The 21650-nt window shown below is 37.3% G+C and overlaps 1 protein-coding gene and 1 pseudogene across 1 annotated transcript in view; one reads left to right on the top strand and one right to left on the bottom strand.

Moving 5' to 3' along the window:
* LOC129495456 (netrin receptor DCC-like) overlaps positions 1-21650 on the bottom strand; it is a 735527-nt gene that overhangs the window by 482530 nt on the left and 231347 nt on the right. The gene's annotated exons all lie outside the window — the stretch shown is intronic.
* Positions 18578-19577, top strand: LOC129495485 (glyceraldehyde-3-phosphate dehydrogenase-like; annotated as a pseudogene).

Below are 21650 nucleotides of genomic sequence, written 5' to 3'. Positions count from 1 at the left end.
CACCAACATTCTATATTTCTGATATTTAGACATAGATTAGTGATTTTTTTAAACATCATTTTGGTATATGAAGAAAAAAGGAAGGATGGGAGAGAGGCAAAAAGGAAAAGAGGAAAAGAAGGAAGTGGGATGGGGGAGGAAGAGTGAAAGGAAGGAAGAAAGAAAAGCAAAAGGAAAATTTCTCTATACACATTAAAATAAAATGTGTGTATGTATATAAAAATATGCATATCAGTCGCATAAAATATATGTATTATCATGTTTATGTATAAGAATTAAAGCTGAGATACCTATACTTTTAGAGCTTTGAGTAATACAAACATGGGAGTGAAACCAAACACTGAATGGATTTAATATGAACACTAATAACTCATGCATGCCTAACAGATGACTTTTGTGATTCTTCTCTTATAGCTTTTTTTCTAAGATTTTATTTATTCATGAGAGAGAGAGAGAGAGAGAGAGAGAGAGAGAGCAAGCACAAGCAGAAGGAGGGGCAAAAGGGAGAGGGAGAAGCAAAATGAGCAGGAAGCCGAATGTGGGGCTTGATTCCAGGACCCTGGGATCATGACCTGAGCCGTAGGAAGACGCTTAACTGACTGAGACCCCCAGGGGCCCCTCTTATAGCTTTTTAAAGATCATTCACAAAAGAAAAATGTACCTCTTCCCTACCTTGGACCATCACCATTACTGGGAGCCTCGAGTCCAATGTCTACAATAGACACAGAGATAGAGACAGAAAGCCTTAATGATGGCCACTCTCTTCTACCTCTTTCTGAGAAAACAGAGTATGTGCTTTACAGACTCCATAACTAATAACACCTAGAATCTATGAACAACACAGAGAGATCATAAATAGAGCATGCATGTCATAGAAGAGGTCACATCGGATCTATTTTACTATACTGAGGGTGTTCCATCCTAACTTCTCTCCCCTCAGATCCACATGAGCTCTACCATTGACCCCAGGGGGGTATTATTGAGATCAATGTTACGACAGATCCAAGAGGAAGGGATCTCTTATTTTAACACCATTTTCAATCATGCATTGAATGTTTTGCCTTCAATAATCCATTATTTAATTAAAGAATAATGACTTCTTCCAGCAGTTTAATTAGTTATCTGAGGTCTGAGCATCAAAAAGACAAACTGCTGAGGAAACGGGAGAAGATACGGTAGGAAGCATGCTGAGTCACCTCTTACCCCTGCACCCTTGAAGCATTCCTTATATTAAACCTAAGTCTAGTCACAATCTGGTTATACAGCTTTGTTTCGGCATATGCCAGTTTTCTTTTCCCGAAAGCTGTATGTACCCTTGGCTTCTTGTAGAAGGCAAGATATATCCTAAGGGCAGAGTTTCCTTTCTCTACGGAGAAGCCTTGACAGGCAGTCTCCCTATATGTTGATACCATACAAAGTAATTAAAACAAAAGAAAGTTGACCACTTCCAATCCTAGTTTTTATAAAGACCACGTGCTTATACAGTTCCTCACTGGAGAGCCATTCAGTCTCGCCTGTGAATACATCAGGTGCAAATCCATCTTCTGTCTGCTCGACCTCTCCCATTTGTCTTTTCAAGGCTGATGCCACTCCAAAAACAAATGCTTTTTAAGCATCTATCATGTTTATTATCAAAGTTCTGAGAAAAACAACAGAAAAGGGATGTAACGAAAGGAATAATGAGCAGACGTGCAGTGTTTAATTAGAAATAAGTTGATTTTGGATCTCACCAAAAGCCAAAAGTAATTATTAGTCTATTGTAAATTATTTGCTCATCTCTGATATCCCTGGTCTCCTTGCCTACCAAAAGCAAAAGCAGCACAGTGCTGCCATCTTGACTATGAAAGAAGGCAAGCTGGGTTAGCTGTAGAGGAAATCTGTAAATTCTTGGCCATGTCAACTGAATGTTTAACAAAGGTATTTCATTTTAAAATGTAATATTTCATCATGATGATGAAATGACTTATTTTTCCCCTAGAGAAGACAATGCCATTTCAGCTTGTCCATTATGCAGAGGAAGCATTCATTCATGTTGCCTGAGAATACTCCGTTGTAGTGTGTAATACAGGAGGCTGGAGCATGGGGACCATGTCAAAATGTGCATGAGCTGGAAAACTAAAGGATATTTACACACGAGGAGAAATATTAGCTGTGTCATGGATAGTTCTGTTAACTCCAGACAGCAGGTGTTAATAATAAAATAATTGCATCTTGGAAAATCTGCTCATCTGCTTTTCTACTTGGGTTATAACACCATGAAATATATATATATATATTATAAAAAACTGTTTCTCATGGGATAAAAGTTACCAATATATATATTTTTTATGACTCTGGTAATTTTCTCAGATTGTGATACACAGTTATTGGACAATCCAGGTTACTGAAATTACAGAAAAACAATTTTGAAAGAACTATACTAGGTAACCAGAGTGAGTTTTTCATCATGTGATCACATTTATGGACAATCTCAGAAAAATAACTAAAGAAAAATTAAAATTAAAGGACTTCCCTCAGATCTCACTCAAATAAAATTAAATCTGAGTTATAATATATCCCACCTCATTACTTTTGTCTGAGTGTAAAAATACACTAAAAAAATAACAAAAACAAATACACTAAAAAAATATGATTTATTTCAAATAACCTAAAGAAATTTATCAGTATAGTAAAATGAATCAAGAAATAGTCTCCTGTAGGTTGGAGACAGTATTGAAACTTTTTTAGAAAGGTCACTCAAGAGAAAAGGGTCATTTTTCAACGGCAAAATGTGACTCATTATTTTTATGAATTGCCCCTCAATTATGCAAAAGCTGGGATCAAGAAAGGAAAAAAGTCTTCAGAAGGCTATAAACATTTTTACTGTTATCCTTTAGGAGAACATTTGGTCATGATAAGCCACAAGAAAGATGGTAGCATCTAATACCCTGAAAAATTTATAATTGGAAAACTGGCAAATACTTTATATTCATAAAGGTCAGATCTAGGCTAAAAGCACTATTATCAAATCTGTGAACTTAGTTTAAAAAAAAAAAAGCCCTATTTAACCTTTCCTGTGGTCCTTTCCTTGCAGTTTAATCCAATTTTATAATATCCAAAATTATAAAAACCCCCAAGAAGTGGACAAGTAGGCAAATCTGAACCAGTGGTAGCCTGGTAAATTTTATCAGCTATCTTGGTTTAGGGTTAGAGAGGTAAAAGCCCCCATTAGTAGCATTTATCAATTTCCTTAGTGATCCAATGTCCTACTACGATTGGTTTCAAGCTATCAACTTGATGACACATGGAGCTGGGAAGAGATGCACAGAAATACATATACCATAGTACATCTCCCATAGAAATTCAACAGATCTAAGTAACCTCAAGAACATAGATCATAGCACAATGTAGTAAAAACAATTAGTAAGTAGTGAGTTATAAGTATTTATTATCTTGATTTTAATATAATGCATTTAAGTGTAAGTTTATATAATTTAATTTTAATAATGGCTGTGGTTAACTACCAGCTTGCAAAAATCCTGAAAATTTACCAATTGGCTCTCCTATGCTGTTATCAGATGGCTGCAACACATTGCCATGCCGGCTCTGAGTTCCTGTCCCCGTGCTATTGATCTGGTGGATTCTAGGTATTAAAATCAATTCAGGCAGCTTATTCCCAACAAGGTGAGTATTCTGGACCTGCAGGGCTAAAAGAGAGGGTGGTTTCCAGTTCTTAGACTCTCCTTGGAGAGTCTGATAGAAACTATAGAACTCCAGCCTCAGAAAAGTGTACTTACACAAATATTTACCAAATTTTGCTTATATTTGCAAGAATTTCTTGCCTGCGACCTCCCATTCCCACAGCCACATTGGGGTGAGCATGCAAGTGATGGAGGAATGGCTGACAGAGCCATTAGAGGAGAAAGAGGGACAGGGGAGCCTCATCAAAGGACGTTGCTAAAGAGTCTTATAAAATTTATTTCCACTCAATTTATTTTTAGGTATCTGACCTAGAAATGGGAAACTGACTGGCTAATCCATTTGGGTATAGAATTAGTTTCCTAGGACTGCCCATCACAAAATACCACAAATTGGGTGGCTCCAAACAAAAGAAATGCGTTTCTCACAGTTCTGAGGGCAAGAAGCCTTAAATCAAGGAGTTGGCAGAGCCATGCTCCATCTGAGACTCTGGGTGGGATCCTCCCTTCGTCTCACTAGCTCCTGCTGGTGGCCCTTGGTCCAGAGCATTCCTTGGCTGATAGCTTCATCACTCCAGTCAGTCTCCGTCTCTGGCATCATACCATTCTCCCTGTGTGTCTGGGTGTCCTCTTAACTGGATACAAGTAAGGCTGGATTAGGAGCTTGTCACACTGCAGTATGACTCATTTTAACCAAAGGCATCTGCAACAGCCCCATTTCCAAACAAGGTCACATTCAGAGGTACTGGGCATTAGGACTTCCACATACCTTTTTTTTTTTTTTTTTTTTTTGGATGACACAATTTAAACCTTAGCAGATGTTAAAGTTAATAGTTTAATAAATTATGGATGATAATGATTGCTCCTATATCTGCTCCTATATCTTGTTCTTACCCCAAAGAATTTTTATGTCAATGTCAGCAGTCCGTTGTTTTGAAAGGGAGGAGATTTGTATTCCCATATAATAGAGAAAGAAAGGGACTTACTGACAGAAGAAAAAAAAAATGCTCCGAAATACCCAGTGTAGCAAAGGGAGAGCCTAGAATTTTCCAGATTTAATGCGAGGATTCTTTTTAAAGCTCAAGTTCACTCTCTTCCTCTTTGAAGCCTTTTGCTCAATGCCACTCTAGTGATGTTCCATTAGCACAGCTGCCTCTTCTAAACACAAGAAAGTACATACATCCCCTAACAAAGGAAGTGAAATGTTCTTACCTCAAAGATCACCTAACCTCATGTATAAAGAAGTGCATTTTGCTTGATGACTTCAGTGACACAGTTTAAACCCATAAAACATCCATTGTTCTCTGCTAATTTTTAATATTTGTAAACATATTTTATAGTTAGAGCCATGTTGTTTTTGAAGCCAGAGATCAACATACAAAAATACTGTTGTTGTTCCAATGAAAGAAACAAGTTTTTAACATGGATCTATTAATACATAGGGCTCTCACCCAATACATCACAGTAGGCTTGAAATCTCAGACCAATTACGGTCAGTCTCTTCACACTTGATAGCTACTGTGCAGCCCCTATGTGCAAGGCCCCTAACTGCAGCCTAGTTCAAATATTTGGAAAATTTCACATTTGTCCTCTTTTAGTCAATGAAGCCAGAATCTTACATGATACTGTTTTCTCCGCTATTCTTTGTTTATTGCTGCTAGTGTGTCTGACAACCGTTCAATTCATAATTTGGGTTTCCTGGAAACAAACAAAAACTAGGAAAATTTTAGAGCGACAGTAGTTTTGTAAGCACTACCCCGGGAAAAGAGAATGTATTTGTGGGAGATACCCTAAAGCAGGGATCACTGCTGACAGTCAGGGACTGCAATGTGACAGGCAGTCAAAGTTTCTGGAGAGTTTCCACAACACTTTCTCAAAATGTTCATGCGAATGACTGAAACTCAATTATTCTCTTCTGATGACAATTCCCCCCTGATTCAAAGCAAGGGTCTGTTATACTGGAGTCCTGAGAGATAATCACCAGCTTTAACAGAATGACTTTGGGGCCTGAGCTAAATATCCAACAAGGAACCCTGTTTCATTTTCCAATAGGTTTATTGAGAGAAAGCCACTTTTCAATCTGAACTCAAATCTGCCTCCATGACACCTTCATGAATTAGAAATTCTATCCTCATGTCTTGAGCAATGCAAACTCAATCTGACTCTATTTTCCACATTAGCAAACCCACTATTTCTCAGTTCAGTTGTATCTAGTAGTTGTTAATGGCTATGTTCCACGTACCCAATACCACCCTAGAAGATAAAGGGAGCAGAAATCAGGGAGAGAAAATCTCTTCTAAGGAGCTCAGTCTAGTGCCATTCTGGCCAATAGGACTTTCTGCAATAATGGAAATAGTCTATACCTACACTGTCCAGTATGGCCACCACTAGCCACCTGTCGCCACTGAACATGTAAGATGTGATAGGGCGACTGAAAAACTGACTTTTTAATTTTATTGAAGCTGCCACATATGGCAATGGCTACTGCATTGGACAGTGCAAGTTTGGTGAAATAGCCAGACCCCTATGTGACATAATATAATAATAAATGCATTGTTCCTAGCACAGAAGGGCTGACCTGAGAGACCAGGTAGTAGACACATTAGTTATCCTGGGGAGGTGATTCTGAGCTGCGTCTTGGTGCTGAAATTAGCAAGGTGATGAAGGGGAGAAAGAGTTCAAGGAAAACTAAAAACAAAACAAAACAAAATCAAAAAGATACACAAGCACAGATGAGCCTACTGAGAAGAATTCAAATACCAGTTTGGACACAGAATCTGGCTGTGGTGTTAAGTATAAATTCCATTTTCCTCATGGTCTTCATAAAATTGGTTTTTAAAGCAAACTGTGTACACAATTTGTTTTGATGCATAGAAGAAAAATGTGAGACAGTTTCTTTCCTTATTTGAATACTATGCTTCAAAATGTGTATCTGAAATTCAAATTGATGCTCATGGCAGAAAACATGGCTCAATTTAAGTTTACATTTAATTAAAAGAATTCTATAAATTCTCAGCCTAACTGCTAATAAGTCAAGCCTCTCCTATCGTAATTGGAAAATGTGAGTTTCTGAACTAAGATGTAGGATTTTATGTGCCTATTACAGTTTGTCTAGATAATAATAATTAAAAAAAAAACAAACATAGTTTAGCCTTCAAAGATTTTTTTTCAAATGTTGAGTAAGTCTTCTTTGGATAAACTCTTTGGATTAGATTTTCTATCCAACTCTGTGTTGCATTTGAATTATGAAAAGCAGTCCACAACAGTGTTAAGAGACAAAAATCTAATTAGGATGGGGAAAGGATAGAGCCCTGCTGAGAGCTGTCAGAGACAGCTGAATATCAAGGTGAGTATCAAGGTGAGTCATCAGGACTAAGATTCCTGGACAAGCTTCTCAAGTACAGACATTTGGTCTGTGCTTTCCTTATACTCAATGAACATACTGTGTATTTGTTTTGGTTCAGCACAAAACATATTTTCCTGATGCTTTTCTTTTGGTTTGGCTTTTTGCTTTTGTTTTTCAACCAGGTGCAACTGTGGACTCTGGGATACAAAAGTGTAAAGATGAGACTTGGCTCATCTTTGAAGAACCTAAGAGACTGGTACACACGGACAAACTGACAGCCTTGTTAATAGTTGAATGCTATGTCTTCATCAATAAGTGTTATCTACCAAAATCTTAGCAGCTTGGAAGATCATGAGCCAAATAGGTTTCAGAAGAATGAGGAGAGAGACAGCGTCAAGGCAAAAGAAGAGAACGTGTGTGTGTTTCTAACTTCAGAGAGTCAAAACAAGAAAAAGGTGATTGTGCATGAAGAGAAAATAAAGTGGAGAACATGGCAGGTGATGGTGAGACAGGGCTTCTCTCTTCTAAATATGAAATTATTGGCAAGATTTTGTTTTACTTCCTAAATACTTGACTCTGGTAGTATTTAATCAGTTCATATTTGGTTCTCTTAGCAATCATTAGTGTCTGCATGAGTGTCTTCATGAAACAACATAATAGCATCAAGAAAAATAGTGGAAGATTTAAGATTAAAATTTTCTGGAATTTGAAATAAGCTATCAGTTAAGAATAACTACTTGCATACAGTTTCTCAAAAATATTTAAGGAACATGAAGGTAAGCTGGGCTGTTAAATATATTCAAAAAAGTCCAAAGGCAGCCATCTATGTGACTAGGTCGTTTGGGTTTGTTAACTGGCACTTACCAAAGTTAAGCTCCTACCATCCCAGACAGAGGGGGAGACAGGGGCCCTATTTTCAGGGTTGACTAGAACAAACAATAAATTCTTTTGGCAGGTAGGAGCTTCCTCAGGTAGCAGCTTAAGGGGCCTAAGAGACACCTGAGAGGTGTCATCCTAAGTTTTTAGCCTTGAGCTCTTAGAGACTAAGCTAGTGTTTAAGTTTATCAGTACAGGAATTTGGACAAAGTTGTTATGTGCCAAGTGTTCTTTTATAGTTCTCAGTAGAAGGGATATAGCAGCAGAGGAAGAAGAGTAGAGTTCAAGTAGTGGATGAAGATTCTATAGAAGCTGATCAGTCACCAATGAAGGGTTCAGAGCTAATTGGATATGGCACCTGGGTTGTGCTTGTCCAAGTCTGCCCTTCACTAGGTGGTAAGGTGAGGAAATTGAGGAGGAAGGGAATAGAGAGGGAATATTAACTGAACAAAGCAAGCACCATGTTAGGGGCTTTGCAAAACAAGTTCTCAGCAATCATGCAAAGTAGAACATTTTATGGAAGAAGACATGGAAATACAGCCAAGCTGTATTTCTTCTCAGGATTAAGCTGTTGATAGTTCAAACTCAGATAAAATTCAGGGGCAAGTTTACCACCTCTTGCTGCTTACTCTAAATCTCCTACCTTGACTTTTTGGTTAAACAAGAGTCTGACATGTGCCCTAAAAGACCAAGGGATTCTCTAGCATATATTCACTTAAAGTAGTTCCAGGTCCATGTTAGATGCTGAGCAACCAATAGCTGGCAACGGAGATGTTTGTCTTCGTAAATACTATTTGCATAGAGAACTAATTAAATTTATATTAATTTTATTGCTTCTTAAAAGCCACCTTGTTTAGAGGAATTTAATGTCTCAATGTTACTGTTTAAAATACATCTGGGAGGGCAGCCTGGGTGGCTCAGTGGTTTAGCACCACCTTCAGCTCAGTGCCTGATCCTGGAGACCCAGGGTTGAGTCCCACGTCGGGCTCCCTGCATGGAGCCTGCTTCTCCCTCTGTCTGTGTCTCTGCCTCTCTCTCTCTCTCTGTGTCTCTCATGAATAAGTAAGTAAAATATTAAACATAAATAAATAAATAAATAAATAAATAAATAAATAAATAAAATACATTTGGGAGACACGTTTGGTAAAGAAATATTTGCTATGGGAAAATTTATTATTTGTTGTTGGCATGACTATTATTAAATAAATGACAAGGTATGGGACCAAAAAAAACAAAAAAAATCTCAAAACATCTTTCATCCATGTCCCCATTCTCACAGAAAGGACCTAATTGCCTGTGAAGGTTAAAACAAAACAAAACAAAACAAAACAAAAGAGAAACAAGAACCTGCATGGAATAATCAGATTTACTAAATTTATTGAGAAATTTGATCCACTGAAACTTTCCTTAAAATAAATTTGGTACCCTGGCTACCAGAAGTGTCCTGGTTCTTAAATAGTCAAAAAAAGATTCTAACTAAAACATTAAACTAGAATTATTTTTCCAACTAAATTTAATTTCTATGCTGTAAAGCAAAAGCTATATTTATAACTGGTTTTATGTTAATTGCCACTAAAGTCATGCTTACCTAATGTAAGTTTGAGTATTGTAAGTTCATGTTTCCCTAGAAAGCTAAGCATAAGATACAACAGTAGTATACTCAGGATACTCCAATTTTCTTTTTAATGTATGGATTATTTTCTTCCTCATTTTCAAAATAATAAAGAAAAGAGGCCGTTTTATTCTCAGGGGAAGCAAGTAATTAAAGTAAAAGTTGTCTTTCCTCTCTTACTTCCCTAAAATTCCTATATAGGTGGAAATTTTTAGAATGATTTGCCAAGAACCTACTATCTAATTCATTTCTTTCAAAGATAGTCTTTAAAAAAGAATATTATATCAATAAATCCAAGTAAGGAGAAAAAAACAATGAAACTAGATGGTTGTATTTTATAGAGAATCTGATGGGGAATTTTAATTTTAGCATTTTAAAAAACATATAAGTGGCATGACTCTTCCTGACACATACTCACTACATGCACCTAGGTTAAGATTTCTTTTTTGTTAACATACCAAGCTGAATAATTTTGCCAATGTGGAGAACTGTCAACTTGGCCATCTGTATGAAATACATTTTTCATATTGCAATTATTCAAAGAAACATAAGCGAAAGTCCTTAAAAACTTGGCTTGATTCAAGGAAAACATCTCATTTATCCTAAATCAAACATTACAGAGTGGAAGGAATGTTCTTCTGATAGGTAGCATGGAAAATTGTAGGAAATTCTCAGTTTATAAAAAACGAGAGTTACCAATTACTTGTTTCTGCAAGGCAGAGATTTTAATTTTGTCACTGAAACAACAGAAAAGTACATCCAGGAAAATGATGCTCTTAAGTCCTCAATTCATCCTATTTCTCGGGTACCCTGAGAACTCACCTAATTAATTTTTTTTTAATTTTTATTTATTTATGATAGTCACAGAGAGAGAGAGAGAGAGGCAGAGACACAGGCAGAGGGAGAAGCAGGCTCCATGCACCGGAAGCCCCACGTGGGATTCGATCCCGAGTCTCCAGGATCGCGCCCTGGGCCAAAGGCAGGCGCCAAACCGCTGCGCCACCCAGGGATCCCTCACCTAATTCATTTTTTAATCTCTGTTCACAATTAGACTTAAAATATGAAAGATCATAGCCTTTTCCATCCCAAACTCCTTTGACAGTGCAGTCACCTACATCAAGACTTACCACTACATGAGGCAATGGTAGGACCTCAGTTTCTCATTTAAATTTGACATTGAGATATTATATTAACATTAGAGAAAAAAGAAAAAAAAAACATTAGAGGTGGCTGCTGTTATTAGGAAAACAAAAATAATCTCATTCTATTTTATTCAGGAGTTCGAATATTCTAGACTTATAATATGCTCCTTCTATGCTTCTTTCCATTACTAAGCATATTCTTGTACTTTTGCCAAACGTTCTTGTACACCAGAGTCAGAACCCGCTTAAAACTCCCTCTACACAATGAAAGCAGTAAAGAACTTTTCATATCCTTCTCGCCTTTGACTATCCCATCAAGCCTCACAGCAAGTCTTCTAACTTTTACAGGTCTCATTAGATGTCATAAAATAATTGTCCTTTTCTGTCAGGGATGTTTTCTAATGTTAGCTTTATTTAACTCACCTTTATGGAAACTGGAACAATCATTTAGGAAAAAAAGATGATGATTTCCAGGTTCAGTACTCTAACAAGATACTGCATCATGCCAAGGATGATAATGAACTGATTCCAGACAAGATGTCCTAAATTAAGTTGTCATAGGGAGGGTTCAAGAACGTCATGTACTCTTAGTTGTATTGATTAATGATGAGTTTGCACAACTGTCTTAAATAGCAATTCTTTGTCTCTTGAAAATTAGTGGCTAAGGGAAGTGGTTTTAGGGATCTTAAGAAAAAAAAAAAAAAGATAACCAAACTCAATCTATAGAGGCGGAGGCATTAGATAAAGAAAGTAATCATAGAAATACAGAGTTGGAAGAAATCTTAGAAGTCATTTATTCAAAAATCTTACCATATGCATAAAACCTGCCCACCTACCTGGAAAGGGCTCACCGAGAACCTATTTAAGATTTCTCCAGATGAGGCAATCCATTCTATTTCTAGATGAGTTAGTTAAAAATTCTTATGGAAAGTGAGCTATAATCTGTCTTCAGTTTCAACACATTGAATTTAACTCTGCTCATAAGATAACAAACTCTTGAGGAGGAGACTTCTTGTTCACCAGCCTTGTATTGAGTATTGTGGTGATATTCAAGGACATAAGAAACATGTGTTCTCCTTCTGTGTTGTGGAGGAGCAAAGGAAGCACTCAGGAAACAGAGAACCAGTGAGAGGGAGGTGAGTGTCATGCTGCCACCATTCATTGAGAAGTACTACAGACTCAATAATTGTGTCCTCCCAAAGTCATATGTTGAAATGGCATGGGACTATTATTAGGAGGTGGGGCTTTGGGGAGGTGGTTTGATCATGAGGGTGGAACCCTCACAAATGGGATCCTTGCCTTTATAAAAGATGGTCCAGATCCATCCAAGGGGGTCCTCCTCCCTTTCTCCAGATGAGGACCCAACAAGCAGGTTTTCATTAGAACATGAGTCTATTGGCATCTTGATCTTGGACTTCCTATCCTCCAGAACTACGAGAAATAAATCTGTTGCTTATAAGCAATAGGGTGTGATAAATAAATTTATTTTTGTGATAGCCTGAATGAACTAAGACAGGGGACCTCTTAGGCAAGTCACTTGGCTCCTCAGAATTTATAGGCAGTAACGGTATCTCCTAGGGTTGTTTCAAAGATTAAACTTACATACACAATTGTTTAGTGAATTTTGGGATCAAAGCAAATGCAAACGGTGATTGTCATGAATTTCTATGCAGATTTCTATGGTAAGTCATCTCACTTTGAGCTATAACAGTCACCTTATTGGTTTATAACAGTCACTTTATTTACCTGCCACCAAAGGAGGGAATGGTGACAGATTTCCCTTTTTGTATTGAGCATATAGTTTCTGGCACACAGTGTTTGCTAAATTAATCCAAATGAGCACTACTCCAGAGACTCACAAACTGTGATAATACTGAGCTTAGAAACAGGAATGTTTTACTTTAAAGATAAATAATGAATTCAGTTTCCATATTATATGTTTAAGTATTAAGCACCCTGCAGAAGTGATCTAAGGGTACATGAAAAGACAGAGCTGGATATGAAGTTTTTAAATTCTTCACAAAGAAAGGGCGGGTGAAATGCAGGGGGGAAAGCAGGAGGCATTGCTTTAGAGAGGAAAGAGTAGAAGCTCAACTTAAAAGCTGGGGCAATGCTTAGCAGTTGGCAATGGAGGAAGAAACCTCTAGGAAGCCAGAACAAGTACTACCGTATTTAATTGATTCTTATTACACTTACTCTCCTAAAATGCCCTTCTACCAATCAATAAGCAGGAGTAACATCTATGGTCTGTCCAACATAACTTGGCTTTTTATAGTGTACAGAACAAAATAAGTAAATAAAACCCATATTTTTAAAGAAGTTTTCAGTCTCTTGAAAAAACAACACTTGGGTAAAACAAGAAACAAAGAACATAGGAGGCAGCGATAGGCAAGCTACATGATTGTATGTTTAAACTCTGCTGCTACATGCCACCGGCTCTGGAACTGCAATAGAAAGAATAGAACTGTGTAGATCTGACGGGAACTGGGCGAGATGAGAACAAAGCACAGCTGATAGACCACAAACAAGCCCTACCCAGAATGGGATTTATGACATTCCTCAGGAGGCTTCCAATGGTTAATGGTTCTCAATGGTTAATAACTTGCTAGAGGGAAAAGCAATCTTTACCTTGACAATGGCAAGGCCTCCAGTATCTTGCAGGTCCTCCTTAGCATATGAAAATCCTTTTGAAATCTCCCTTTTCCTTACTTCCCCCAACTCCCAGGGACGCAATCAGCCACCCCTCACAAACCCAGAGCAGCAGCTCTTCCTTCCCACAGGTCCTGTCCCCCTGCTTTAGTAAAACCACCCTTTTGCATCAAAGACGTCTCAATTTCTATCTTGGTTGTTGGCTCCAGACCTCATCTATACTCCAAAACTTCATCAGATCTAAGAAATCAGGAAACCTTTATGGATTAGGATGTAGGAAACAAAGGCAAAAAAAAAAAAAAAATCAAATTTCCTTACTACATATAGCCCACTGACAAGTCCTTGAAACAGGCAGAGTGACATTCCTCTAAGAATTTAGGTGCTTCGATGTCAATACTTTGTTAAGGGCAAAAGGTAATCTTAGCCTGACCCTCAGAATCCTGTAACTCTAATTTAAGATATAAAAATTCCTTTGGAAACTTCCTTTGTCTCTACCCCCTAAGATGTATGATGACAGTTATCCCTCAAGCATATGTCCCACCCATATACATCTGAAAGCTCTCATGACTATGATTTTATTAGACAGTAATAAATGACCTTTCCCCAACAACAGCTAGTGCCCTCGAGGTTCTGAAAACCTTGCTTCCAAAATTCCCTAGAGACTTATGCTCTCCTTAACCCCCTCCCAACCTGAAAGTATACAATGGGCCCCTCCTCATGACCCCAGGTGAGAGTCCTGCCCCTGTGCTTTAATAAAAACACATTTTGGTTCCAAAGACATCTCAAGATTTTTTTCTCTACCGTTCACTTCAAACCCTAACATCTTTCCTACATCAAATAAAATGGGTGTACAATTGAGCCATATATAGATAAACTTCAACACATTAATTTCATCTTCACAAATGTAAACCATTCAATCCTGTCTCCTCCCTATGCTGGTTGTATAATTTTGGGGGCAACTTATTTAACTTGTCTGGGCATCAATGTCCTCCTCAATAAACTAGTGGAAATAATGATACCTATGAAAGAGTTGTTATAAGAATTAAATGAATTAAATACGAATGCTTAAAAGACTACATGGTATATTAAAATGTATAATGATGTTAGTTATGCTTATTGTTATTCCATTGGCTTAAATTAATTATTTTGCTATGAATCAGGTATATTTTGGCCTGTTTCATGTTTGTTTCATGTGAATTTATTTAAGAACTCTTTCTTACATATAATTTAGCACAAATGAGCTGTTTTTCCAATTGTGGCCTTCAAAATATCAATATGTGCTTGAGTAGATAAGACAGACGTTGGGCATTGCATGTGGGTGGGAAAATAAAAAGCAATATTTTTATTATAAACACAATCTCTTTGATCACTTTGCAATAATGAGAACAAGAGGAATTTTTGGATTCTGAATATGCTGATTGGTTCTTCAATTTAATTTTCTTTAGACACAGGGGATGAGGTAGTACTGAGTAAAGATCAATATACCAGGAATTATAATCTCTGAGTTTTACTCTTGGTCTCCACAGCTAACTTGCTGAGAGACTTTGGACAAAGAAATAAACTTCTCAGCTTTAATTTTCTAACTATAAAATGAGGGACTGTACTTTCTTTCCTTCTTACCCAAACAACTCATAGTATGGATCCAATGATGGTTTACTATTCCAAAGTGTAAATATTGGCCAATGACCGGGTGGTATCTTTTTACATTTCAGTGCTATATGATCATAGGCAACTGGCTATAGACCTATATTTATTTACCAGTAAGGTAAATGGCCACTTGAGCACTGGTGCTGTGATCACAGCCCACATCTCTGGTCCTTATGTGGCTCTGAAATTGTTTTCTGTCATTCCAGTCATGGTAACAGCCATGGAAAATTTTCCATTTTCTAATGTAGTAGTTTATGGGAATACAAGCCATGTCACTGTCATGTCCTATGTTCTATTTTCAAGTATAGAGGAGGCAAGATACAGTGTCTTCACTATGTTCAGTAACCAACTTTTCCACAATCACAACAGAGAAATCATCTTGTTAGTCATATTTTCAATAAATAAAATTATGGTCAAAATTCTGAAGATTAAAACAATATGTTTCAATCAAAACTATAATTATTTTAAGAGAGAGAAATTGTATGCAGGAAACTCTTCTTTGTATCTCTGTACCCACTCTAATTAAAGGAAAATATTTCTAAACCTAGGACCACAGTATTTTAAGAGGTTCCAAATCGAACAAATGTTCTTTGCTGTGTGGTCTCTTAAAAAAATAATTGTCTAGGTACCAAGATTATATCATCCTCGTAGATGATATAGTAGATACTTGGATTTTTAAAAATAGTCATGTGAAAAACAACAAAAAAACAAACAAAAATAGAAACAAAACAAAACTAGTTTTTGTTATTTATAAGTAAATTCAAACCAAAAGGTAAATAGTACACTGCTATGAGGATAGAATATGACCCACATAAGTGTATGTTTTTTTTTCAACAAAAGTACATATATAAATTTTATTGGCAATCTCTTCATACACAATTCATATGTTTCTTCTTCCTAAGAGGAAGATTAAACTTTTATATGCACAATCCATAAACAGAAGTAACACTTTTTAAGCTAATAGAAATATAAATATTTGAGTATAGAAATGTTTTATCATCTCTAATGTTTGTATCGTGTTTTTAAATAATGGACTCTTAACTAATTAATTAATTAATTTTTAAAAGATTTTATTTATTCATGAGAGATACAGAGAGAGAGAAAGGCAGAGACACAGGCAGAGGGAAAAGCAGGCTCCATGCCAGGGTCAAGCCCTGGGCTGAAGGCAGATGCTAAACCACTGAGCCACCCGGGCTGTCTGGACTCTTATTAATTTCTTATAGATTTACAATTGAATGTGCAACAATTGAAGACTGAATAAAAATGAGACTAAGATATATTAATTGAAGTTTTTCATTTTTAAAATATGTGTGTATTTTTCTCATAGAACATCTCTCTTTGACATGATTTTGGTTAAGTCTACAGAGGAGCAATCCTTTCACAGAACAAAAAATGTCAATAATCTAAATGTTTCAGGTATAAAATAGATAGACCTACTGTATATAAACTTTGTTTTATCTTTCTTTAATAATTATATAAGAAAGAGGAAGGGTTGATTTTTGTAACAGTAACACCCAAAACCTTAAAATATGCATAACATTATATAAACCTCCAGAGTTTCCTTATTTGGTAAGCTAATTTTGGTAAAAATTTGCTTTCATTATACAGTGCTCAGATTCTAATTCTTTACATTTTATATTCTGTAATGTTCGAGACACTTCAAATTATTTTTGGAATGAGATAGAGTATAAATATGTAAAACCCTGAGCACAATATTCATTAAGTAACCAGTAAACACTAAAAAACAAATTATCTAAATTCCTCTACTGACTTAAAAGGTTGTAAATATTGGCAGTTTTTCTAGTTAAATAGCTTACGCTTTCTTGCTGGGCAATATTGATAAGAAGGGAAAACTATTATATTTGCAGAAACAAATGCATTAGTTTAAGTAATAATTATATGAAATGCAGTTGTTCAGACAGTTTGAAAATACTTTTCATGTTATGTTCATACAAAAAAAAATGTGTTAAATTAGGGAATTCAAGACAGACAGTGGGAAAAATGGAAATGTCAATGAGGACTGTCAGTGTCTACACATTCATGAATCCAGGAGTATGGTAGGCTACATACACAGCTGAAGTCAACCAACTGCAGTAGAGGACTATTGAAATCAGACCATTTGAGCCCCACTGCCTATTTCCTCAGGTATACATCCCCCCTGTGCTTTACATCAATGGAATTATAATAAGAAACCTACATGGTAATGAATGAAATGAATCAAGGACGGAAAAAAAAAAATGTTCCATAAGTTACACCATGTTTGCAGTGGAGTTTGCCAGTAATTATGCAGCCAACAAATGATAGAGTCTCTAGGTGATGGTCTGGGATTGGAACCTCTACATTGTTTTGCCATTTGCCTTACCTGTTTTAGCTAGTAGCTGTTGGGCATAGACAGATGCACCAGAAAGGAGAACCATAAAGCTCACTGTCCTAGTGGAAATCCTGATTGTCTTTACTGCTTCCTAGTCAGAGGGTTAGTATAGATAGAAAAGGGGGTGAATAGTCCTTGGATTTTGTTTTTATCTTGAAAATATTGCTTTGGGTACAAAATACTATAATTAACATGTATTTTATTGCCGTTCCAAAATCTTACTGAAATTAGAGGGAAGAGATCAAAACATAGTAAACCCATTGGGGCTCTGAAAAAAAAATGGGTTGAGGAAATGGTTAGGTCTTATTGGAGCTACTTTTTTTGGAAAAAATATCTGGAAGAGAGAAAATAAGTAAGATGATACGATGTTTTAAACGAAGCAGGTGAAACTAAGATTTGAAATATTTAGAAGACAAAGCCTGTAAGGAGGAAGGAGGTAGGAGCTATTCTTTATAACAAAGACCCAGATATACAGAGTAAATCTAAAAAATGGGGCAGGAAAATGTGGTTAAGTGTGCCTAAGGAATATCTTTATCGTTCGCCAGCTCCCACTGCTGAAAGATCATTACCAGTAAGATATCCTTGAGTTTCTAAAATTATAAGATGACTCTCTAAAGAAATTTAATGACTTTCATAAGCAGGGTTAAGGCTTAAGCCACTCTCATTTTGTGAGCTTTCTAATGTATCTTTCTGTTATGTCTCCTTCTACTCTATAGTGAAACCAGCCAGGTCACTACCGGGTCATATTTCTTTCATCAATATGAATGAGCAATCAATGATTAGCAAATACGTTAGGAAAATTAACAGCACAAGGCAAAAGATCCAAAATAAGCCAAGATAACAGCTGGCCTTAAGAGACATTAAGTTAATGCAAGAAACAGAAAATAAGTTTACAATATTCTGGTCAGTACTTTGAGAAATGGTTGCATCTATAAATTAGAACAAGGCGATATGATGAAAAGAAATCCAAGAACAAAGAGTTCTAGGAGATTAAAAATCTGTAAATTAGGAAATCTCATTTTTGCACTGAACAAAAAGGTGAATGAAAGAAACCATTTTTAAAAAGAGAGAGAAAGAGACAGAGAATTAACCCAGCATGCCAACATCCATTTAATAAGAATTTTAAGAAGAGAAGTCAAAGAAAATGGAAGGGCTGAAAAAAAAAAAATCAAACAGAAGAGTAAGGCTCTCTGCTCCTCCCTTTTTGACAGACAGCTGCATCTTCTGGTGCAGGGCCAGCCGCGTCCCCGAGACATGATGGTGAAGGTCGGAGAGAATGGATTTGGCCGTATTGGGAGCCTGGTCATTAGGGCTGCTTTTAACTCTGGCAAGGTGGATATTGTCGCCATCAATGACCCCTTCATTGATCTTAACTACATGGTGTACATGTTCCAGTATGATTCTACCCACGGCAAATTCCACAGCACAGTCAAGGCTGAGAACGGGAAACTTGTCATCAACGGGAAGTCCATCTCCATCTTCCAGGAGCGAGATCCTGCCAATATCAAATGGGGTGATGCTGGTGCTGAGTATGTTGTGGAGTCCACTGGGGTCTTCACCACCATGGAGAAGGCTGGGGCTCACTTGAAGGGCAGGGCCAAGAGGGTTATCATCTCTGCTCCTTCTGCTGATGCCCCCATGTTTGTGATGGGCGTGAACCACGAGAAGTAGGACAACTCCCTCAAGATTGTCAGCAATGCCTCCTGCACCACCAACTGCTTGGCTCCTCTAGCCACAGTCATCCATGACCACTTCGGCATCATGGAGGGCCTCATGACCACCGTCCATGCCATCACTTCCACCCAGAAGACCGTGGACGACCCCTCTGGGAAGCTGTGGCGATGGCTGAGGGGCTGTCCAGAACATCATCCCTGCTTCCACTGGCGCCACCAAGGCTGTGGGCAAGGTCATCCCTGAGCTGAACGGGAAGCTCACTGGCATGGTCTTCCATGTCTCCACCCCCAATCTGTCAGTTGTGGATCTGACCTGCCTCCTGGAGGAAGCTGCCAAATATGACGACATCAAGAAGGTAGTGAAGCAGGCATCGGAGGGTCTCCTCAAGGGCATCCTGGGCTACACTGAGGACCAGGTTGTCTCCTGTGACTTCAACAGTGACACCCACTCTTCCACCTTTGACGCCGGGGCTGGCATTGCCCTCAATGACCACTTCGTCAAGCTTATTTCCTGGTATGACAATGAATTCGGCTACAGCAACCGGGTGGTGGACCTTATGGTCCACATGCCCTCCAAGGAGTAAGAGCCTCCTAGACCACTAGCCCCAGCAAGAACAAGAGGAAGAGAGAGGCCCTCAGCTGCTGGGGAGTCCCTGCCCCAACTTAATCCCCTAACATACTGAGAATCTCCTGACCTCCAATTTACATCCTAGACCCCGAGGAAGGGGAGGATCTTGGGGAGCCCTACCTTGTCATGTGCCATCAATAAAGTATACTGTACCCAGCCAAAAAAAAAAAAAAAAAAAAAAAAAAAACAGAAGAATAAGATAAAAACACATAAGAAATGAAAAAAATAACAAGGTTCTTCAAATAAAATAGTTGTTGTGTGGTTAAGTGCCCAGCAAGACCCACACCTACTCAGAACTCATGAAATGTCATGTCTCCAAAGATTCAGGGATTATAAAAGCCTCCAAAAGGAAAAGCTGCCTATCTGCAAGAAGATGGGGATAAAGTTGGTGTTATATTTCTCATCAGCAATGCTGAATATTATAAGACAATAAAGGAACGCCTTCAAAATTCGGAGGAAAAATAACCATGGAACTTCAAAATCTACTTTCAGCCATCCTATTACATACTACTACAATTAAGACAGCAAACTAATGGCATCTGATATATACAAGGACTTAAAACATTCACTTTCCAAATACTTTCTAAAACATGGTTTATGGATATCCAAAAGAAAGAAAGGCAAAAAAAAAGGAAACTCAAACATGGAAGAGACAAATATATGTCAAATGATAACAACAACACCCAGACTAGGAGTGAAACTGGAGGGAAAACAACAACAACAAACAAAAGCAAAAACAAACAAACAAACAAAATCACCCTGAAATGACTGTTATGGGGTAGAACTAAAAGAAGTATGAATAGAAATTGGAAAAGTGATTTTGATAGTTACATATACACACACACACACACACACACACACACACACACACACATATATTTAGCCTTGGAACAATAGAGCCCATCTCTATTTTATATATATGTGCGTGTGTGTGTGTGTGTGTGTGTGTGTGTCCTTAAGAAAAATGCCTTTTAGGGTCGCCTGGGTGATTCAGTGGTTAAGCATCTGCCTTCGGCTCAGGTCATGATCCCAGAGTCTCAGGATTTAGTCCCACATCAGGCTCTTTGCATGGAGCCTGCTTCTCCCTCTGCATGTGTCTCTTGTGAATAAATAAATAAAATCTTTAAGAAAAAAAAAGGAAAATGCCTTTTATTTTAATAATAGTATGTGATTAAGAAATGAGCAACTAGCAACAAGGAGGAAGCATGCTATTACTTTTTCATAGACTATCAAGTGTCATTTTAAAATTCTGGGAAAAAGAAAAGGGAAATTCATAGTCAAAATATAAGGCAAATTAAGAAGTTTTGGTAGCTAAAAGTAGAGAATTCATTTGACTTCCATGCTTGAAAGGCACATGCTTGTGGACAAAGAATTATATTTCCTTTCCGTGTGTCCAGTTACACTCCCTAGCTCATAAGAATAATACAATAATGTGTCGTTTATGGCTTTTCAATTGTATAATTAACATATAATCTGTAATTAAGCCATAATTAAAATTATGACTTAAAAGAGCATATTAAGAATGTAAAATACATGTACAGTTGATGGAAAATACCATAAAATTGATGAAGGTTTAAGGAAATGCGTGAATATGCTTAATTGCAATAATTTTCTAAAAATCATTGACAATACATTACTTTTAAAAAGCCCTTATCGGGATCCCTGGGTGGCGCAGTGGTTTGGTGCCTGCCTTTGGCCCAGGGCGCGATCCTGGAGACCCGGGATTGAATCCCACGTCGGGCTCCCGGTGCATGGAGCCTGCTTCTCCCTCTGCCTATGTCTCTGCCTCTCTCTCTCTCTCTCTCTCTGTGACTATCATAAAAAAATAAATAAATAAACAAATAAATAAATAAATAAATAAAATAAAAAATAAAAAAAAATTAAAAAAAGCCCTTTATCATCACATAACTTTTAAGCATATGCCTCTTCCTTTACAAGAACTGCATGCTTAACTTAATTTTCTTAAAATGAGTCAAACGTATGATATGGAAAAAAAAAACTGTATATTTTCTCAAAGGGATTGACAAAC

Source organism: Nyctereutes procyonoides, unplaced genomic scaffold (assembly GCF_905146905.1).
Source record: "Nyctereutes procyonoides isolate TBG_1078 unplaced genomic scaffold, NYPRO_anot_genome, whole genome shotgun sequence".
In the NCBI taxonomy this organism is placed as follows: Eukaryota; Metazoa; Chordata; class Mammalia; order Carnivora; family Canidae; genus Nyctereutes; species Nyctereutes procyonoides.
This window is presented reverse-complemented; position numbering and strand designations above follow the sequence as displayed.